This window comes from Coregonus lavaretus, assembly GCF_964263955.1.
Source record: "Coregonus lavaretus genome assembly, chromosome: 13".
Taxonomy (NCBI): Eukaryota; Metazoa; Chordata; class Actinopteri; order Salmoniformes; family Salmonidae; genus Coregonus; species Coregonus lavaretus.
This window is the reverse complement of record NC_140000.1, coordinates 820,130-827,629: the sequence shown is the minus strand read 5'-3', so window position 1 is coordinate 827,629 and position 7,500 is coordinate 820,130. Positions and strand designations below refer to the sequence as shown.

The following is a 7,500-nucleotide window of genomic DNA, read 5'->3' as shown; positions in this document are numbered from 1 at the left end:
GCACGCGTTTCTCGCAGATAAATGTGACATAATTGGTTATTATGAAACTGGTTGTGTGATAAAAACATATCAAACGTTAACTCAATCTGGGGAGCCCAGTAACAGTCTCTGCTGTACTTTCAAACGTGTGTGTGTGTGTGTGTGTGTGTGTGTGTGTGTGTGTGTGTGTGTGTGTGTGTGTGTGTGTGTGAAACGATGGGACAGAGCCAATCCAAGTGCGTGATGACAAGAGAAGACACTGTGTTCCCTTACTAAAATATGATCCCTACAGCATGCCCTTTGGAAGGGAGGACCCAATGTGACTGCCCACAATTTGTTACTTCAACTTGACCATGGACTCAACACTCAAGTCTCCTCTTTCACCTAACAAAGTCAACTCAGAAACTACAGGTCCATAGAATTAAAGAAGCAACTGCCAACAGTCCAAAATGTTATTACCATGATAGGTAATTACTGTGTAATTACCATTTGACCATTGGTAATTCCTCAGTGAATACCAGGTAGGCCTAAATAGTATACGGTTAAATAAAGTACAGCATGACCCAAAGTTTCATCTTTCATAACTGCTTCTTCAAAATGGGCTATAATTACATTCAGTTAGGGCAGTGGTTCCCAAACTGTGGGGCTAACCCTACTTAGCACTCAGAGACATGTCATTTCATCAGTGTGAACGTAGGAGAAGGAAGCACTGCCATGTAGTGCTGCTGTACTGAACATGACCTTTATGTTAGTTGGGATGTCTCAGAAATAGATACAGATAATTCTCCTTCCACTCACCATGCTGCATGATCCCGTGTTCTAGAAGCCTCCGTCCAAGATGCTCCGCCTCCTCTCGGGTTGCCATCTCTCCCTCCACCAGCAGCCAATCGACAAGCTCGGAGGCCACCAGCGTCCGTTCAAACGTCTCACCCTCTTCTTCCCGAGTCGCTAGGATGGACGTCTCTGTGTTCATCATCAGCCTGTTGAGAAGGACAGATTTAGATGTTTATATAGACTACTTTATATTATGTGTAAATCAGTTGAATGTTGTTGTTGTTGTTTTCCATACGGATTCAACACAATAACAGACTTTTCCATCAACCTCTATCTAAATCGTCATCTGTGCAGGCTTTTACTCCGACCTATAACAACACCTGATTTAGCTAATGAATGATTAGTAAAACTAGGTGTGTTAGCGTAGGGCTGGAGTCAAACCTTGCAGATGGGTAGCTCCCAAGTCCCCAGGAGGAGGGTAGCTTGACCAACCCTGTACTATTTATAAAGACGAGCTCTTCTAAGGTCAACAAGTTCAGTTATCCACAGCACCCTCCCACTGAGTGATCACGGTACAAGATTGATGTCAGTTATCCACAGCACCCTCCCACTGAGTGATCATGGTACACCCTCCCACTGAGTGATCATGGTACACCCTCCCACTGAGTGATCATGGTACACGATAGATGTCAGTTATCCACAGCACCCTCCCACTGAGTGATCATGGTACACCCTCCCACTGAGTGATCATGGTACACCCTCCCACTGAGTGATCATGGTACACCCTCCCACTGAGTGATCACGGTACACGATAGATGTCAGTTATCCACAGCACCCTCCCACTGAGTGATCACGGTACAAGATATGATGTCAGTTATCCACAACACCCTCCCACTGAGTGATCACGGTACAAGATATGATGTCAGTTATCCACAGCACCCTCCCACTGAGTGATCACGGTACAAGATATGATGTCAGTTATCCACAGCACCCTCCCACTGAGTGATCACGGTACAAGATATGATGTCAGTTATCCACAGCACCCTCCCACTGAGTGATCACGGTACAAGATATGATGTCAGTTATCCACAACACCCTCCCACTGAGTGATCACGGTACAAGATATGATGTCAGTTATCCACAGCACCCTCCCACTGAGTGATCACGGTACAAGATATGATGTCAGTTATCCACAGCACCCTCCCACTGAGTGATCACGGTACAAGATATGATGTCAGTTATCCACAGCACCCTCCCACTGAGTGATCACGGTACAAGATATGATGTCAGTTATCCACAGCACCCTCCCACTGAGTGATCACGGTACAAGATATGATGTCAGTTATCCACAGCACCCTCCCACTGAGTGATCACGGTACAAGATAGATGTCAAAAGAGGACAAGGGTGGAATCCCAACAGACAGAGAATACACATGCCGTGGTTGGCGCGCACACACACACACACTAGGTAAATGTCAAGCCTGTGTGGAAATAGGTGGAGCTATGAGATACAGTATGAACTACGCAGTAAAAACTAAAATGTACATGTCACTGCTTGCATTGAAACAAAGGCAGTATCTTATTTTTCCAAGGCGGGGCACCGATTCTTTCTTTCCTCATAACTTAATTCCTCTTTCCATGGACGCAATGACGTGCGACTGTTTGCTGACACATTATCACCTTATCACGGAGTCAACTAACCCACCCATTAACCTTGCTTTAGTCTCGATGCTTCACATGTGAAAGATTACTAAGCCCACATCTGGCCCACACACCCAGGATACATCCCAAATAACACCCTGTTCCCTATACGGTATATAGTGCACTACTTTTGACCAAGGGAAGTAATAGGGGTGCCTTTCAGAACGCTGCATAAATCAGATCACATTTTGATCTCATCCACATCTGACCTAAAACCACCATGCAGGTCTGGTCAGTCATTTAAAAAGAACAACTCCGCCACTTTATAACCAGTTACTATGCTGTTGGTAAACATGCACTACTGTAAGATTTGATATACATTATGATGTTTTATCGTTTTTCTTTGTTAGTCATACCGCACGATTCCTTGTTTTTGTAATTTTTTTGAAGATTCTGTATTTCTCCTCCCATGACGCAATGCTCTGCCTAGTTAGCTGCCTGCAGTAAGCTTAGCTGAATAGCAAGCCCTGACGAAGCTTAGTCGAAATATATTGCTTGTGTCATACGTCATGAGTGCATTTCACATGCGCCTGGCACCTACTACCATACCCCGTTCAAAGGCACCTAAATCTTTAGTCTTGCCCATTCATCCGCTGAATGGCACACATACACACAATCCATGTCTCAATCGTCTCAAGGCTTAAATTTTTTTTTTTTACCTGTCTCCTTCCCTTCATCTACAGTGACATCAATAAGGGAATCATATCTTTCACCTGGATACACCTGGTCGGTCTGTGTCATGGAAAGAACAGGTGTTCCTAATGTTTTATACACTCAAGTGTATTCCTATCTAGGGCCCTGGTCAAAAGTAGTGCACTGTGTAGGGGATAGGGTGCTTAGGGTGCTGTGTAGGACGCCAACACAGTCTCCTGTGACTGTCAGACTGTCAACTCTCGCCACTGCTAGCCCAACTGGCTCTGGTCCACTCACCACATGTTACAATTTAGTAATTTAGCAGACGCTCTTATCCAGAGAGACTTACAGTTAGTGAGTGCATACATTTTCACACTGCCCCCCCCCGTGTGAAACGAACCCACAACCCTGGCGTTGCAAACGCCATGCTCTACCAACTGAGCTACACGGGACCAGTAGTGTGGGGATTCATAGTAGTATTTGTTTGTATGATAAGCATTTGCAATGTTTCTTTATGATTTTCTTGGGCTATGTTTGCAAGACGTTTCAAACCTAAAATGTTTTTCCTTACTGTTTTTTTCAGATTAACGCTGTTGTTAATCTTTGATTTTATGATAATAATTCACACAGATAGATTATAGCTTAGTAATTTCTAAGAATCAGTAACACGGAATATATAAATCATTATCGACTTAGAATGAGAGTTAAGAAAACAAAATGTGTGCCAGATATGAAAGGGGAAACTAAAACACGTGCCTGAATCACGCCCACGGTCTGAGCTTCATCCTTCAAAAACTCCTTCAAAACAATTATTTGTATTTCTTATCAACAGAACAGTCAATAGAAGTTTGCAGAGTTTGACCCGGCTGCAACCAAGATATAAAACACATCAGGCAGAGCAGGATTACACTACTGAATGTTCCACAGAAAAGCCTGTCCACATTCAATTACATTCCATTCCACTCCATTTTGTTCCGTTCCCATTCAATTCAATAAACTTTATTCATCCCAAGCGGGCAGTTAGCCAGATACAGCCGGTCTTAAAAGTGACAGCCATGAGTCAACACATAACAGGATAAATGCACACTGTATTACCCTGGGACCGGAGCCCTGCTTGCTGTAAGCAGAATAACTCCTACTCTATGGAATGTTAAATATGCACTGTAGACTTTCCAACGTTTATTTACCAGTATGCACTGTAGACTTTCCAACGTTTAATTACCAGTATGCACTGTAGACTTTCCAACGTTTAATTACCAGTATGCACTGTAGACTTTCCAACGTTTAATTACCAGTATGCACTGTAGACTTTCCAATGTTTAATTACCAGTATGCACTGTAGACTTTCCAACGTTTAATTACCAGTATGCAGTGTAGACTTTCCAACGTTTAATTACCAGTATGCACTGTAGACTTTCCAACGTTTAATTACCAGTATGCACTGTAGACTTTCCAACGTTTAATTACCAGTATGCAGTGTAGACTTTCCAACGTTTAATTACCAGTATGCACTGTAGACTTTCCAACGTTTAATTACCAGTATGCACTGTAGACTTTCCAATGTTTAATTACCAGTATGCACTGTAGACTTTCCAACGTTTAATTACCAGTATGCAGTGTAGACTTTCCAACGTTTAATTACCAGTATGCACTGTAGACTTTCCAACGTTTAATTACCAGTATGCAGTGTAGACTTTCCAACGTTTAATTACCAGTATGCACTGTAGACTTTCCAACGTTTAATTACCAGTATGCACTGTAGACTTTCCAACGTTTAATTACCAGTATGCAGTGTAGACTTTCCAACGTTTAATTACCAGTATGCAGTGTAGACTTTCCAACGTTTAATTACCAGTATGCACTGTAGACTTTCCAATGTTTATTTACCAGTATGCACTGTAGACTTTCCAATGTTTATTTACCAGTATGCACTGTAGACTTTCCAATGTTTATTTACCAGTATGCACTGTAGACTTTCCAATGTTTATTTACCAGTATGCACTGTAGACTTTCCAACGTTTAATTACCAGTATGCAGTGTAGACTTTCCAACGTTTAATTACCAGTATGCAGTGTAGACTTTCCAACGTTTAATTACCAGTATGCAGTGTAGACTTTCCAACGTTTAATTACCAGTATGCAGTGTAGACTTTACAACGTTTAATTACCAGTATGCACTGTAGACTTTCCAATGTTTAATTACCAGTATGCACTGTAGACTTTCCAACGTTTAATTACCAGTATGCAGTGTAGACTTTCCAACGTTTAATTACCAGTATGCACTATAGACTTTCCAAAGTTTAATTACCAGTATGCACTGTAGACTTTTCCAACGTTTAATTACCAGTATGCACTATAGACTTTCCAACGTTTAATTACCAGTATGCACAATAGACTTTCCAAAGTTTAATTACCAGTATGCACTGTAGACTTTTCCAACGTTTAATTACCAGTATGCAATGTAGACTCTCCAAGTCCTTCAAATGAGACCAGTGGAAACATTATGCTTAAACTGCTTGTGAAGGCGGAACGAGGAAGCAGTCGCCAACATGAACTTCACACAGGCCTGGGCTAAGGGCTGAGACCACCCTGCTGGTTGTGAGAAGGAAAGGTTCTCTTTGTTGATTCTCCAAGGCGTTGTTCACAACCCTCTAAACACTACTGGCCCATTTACCAGGCAAGTGGAAATATGCCCAGGAACTAAAGTTTCTCTTCATCCTGATGGTTCAGGCAGGAAGACAATAGTCAGTCAAACAAGGTGGTTAAACATCGCCTTGCGATTGTCCCTATTGACTTATCCCCCGATGCTTCGAGACCGTGCACAACAACAATACAACGGCTCTTCCTGTACTGGGAACTAGGGCTGGGATTCCGGAGGGGGGACAATACAACGGCTCTTCCTGTACTGGGAACTAGGGCTGGGATTCCGGAGGGGGGACAATACAACGCCTCTTCCTGTACTGGGAACTAGGGCTGGGATTCCGGAGGGGGGACAATACAACGGCTCTTCCTGTACTGGGAACTAGGGCTGGGATTCCGGAGGGGGGACAATACAACGCCTCTTCCTGTACTGGGAACTAGGGCTGGGATTCCGGAGGGGGGACAATACAACGGCTCTTCCTGTACTGGGAACTAGAGCTGGGATTCCGGAGGGGGGATAATACAACGGCTCTTCCTGTACTGGGAACTAGGGCTGGGATTCCGGAGGGGGGACAATACAACGGCTCTTCCTGTACTGGGAACTAGGGCTGGGATTCCGGAGGGGGGACAATACAACGCCTCTTCCTGTACTGGGAACTAGGGCTGGGATTCCGGAGGAGGGACAATACAACGGCTCTTCCTGTACTGGGAACTAGGGCTGGGATTCCGGAGGGGGGACAATACAACGGCTCTTCCTGTACTGGGAACTAGGGCTGGGATTCCGGAGGGGGGACAATACAACGGCTCTTCCTGTACTGGGAACTAGGGCTGGGATTCCGGAGGGGGGACAATACAACGGCTCTTCCTGTACTGGGAACTAGAGCTGGGATTCCGGAGGGGGGACAATACAACGGCTCTTCCTGTACTGGGATCTAGGGCTGGGATTCCGGGGGGGTGGACACACACAAAGTCAATCACATTGCACAGGTAGTTTGTTTGTAGCTGTGCTTGTTGGAATCGTGGCCTCAGTCTCTAGTCTGGTGAGTGTGAAGACTGAAGTGTAGCCTACATACTCTACCATGGTGACTACATAAATACACCCTAACACTGGCCCTGCCTAGCATAACACTGACAATGGCCCTGCCTGTGTCTCCCTGTTACACCCCACACACACACACACACACTGTAAAGCTCAGGGCTCAGGGGGAGGATGGCTCAGCCACCACAGGGGCTGGAGCAGGAGCTGGCATATAGAAGGTTGCTGTGGAGCTGGCTGCTAGCTTCAACACAGACACAGTCAGACAGCAGGGAGGCTAGCCTAAGGAGAGGGGGCAGGGAGGCTAGCCTAAGGAGAGGGGGCAGGGAGGCTAGCCTAAGGAGAGAGGGAAGGGAGGCTAGCCTAAGGAGAGGGGGCAGGGAGGCTAGCCTAAGGAGAGGAGGCAGGGAGGCTAGCCTAAGGAGAGAGAAGGGAGGCTAGCCTAAGGAGAGGGGGCAGGGAGGCTAGCCTAAGGAGAGGGGGCAGGGAGGCTAGCCTAAGGAGAGGGGGCAGGGAGGCTAGCCTAAGGAGAGGGGGCAGGGAGGCTAGCCTAAGGAGAGGGGGCAGGGAGGCTAGCCTAAGGAGAGAGAGAAGGGAGGCTAGTCTTAAACAGAGAAAAAAACTAAAGAGACAGACACTTTTATTATTCCTGTGTAGTAAGTTAGGTAGTAGCAGCCAATACAAGATGCCTGAGGGTGAATTTCAACATACTGCCTTCCAAACCTGTTCATAACTAAT

The 7,500-nt window shown here is 45.2% G+C and overlaps 1 pseudogene across 1 annotated transcript in view; it reads right to left on the bottom strand.

Annotated features, from left to right (window-relative positions):
* The window catches only part of LOC311139379 (DEP domain-containing mTOR-interacting protein-like), a 55,449-nt pseudogene that overhangs the window by 42,216 nt on the left and 5,733 nt on the right, over nucleotides 1–7,500 (bottom strand). Inside the window, exon 4 of the transcript XR_014615479.1 lies at nucleotides 778–959. The product of XR_014615479.1 is annotated as a DEP domain-containing mTOR-interacting protein-like (transcript). The remainder of the gene's footprint in view (nucleotides 1–777; nucleotides 960–7,500) is intronic.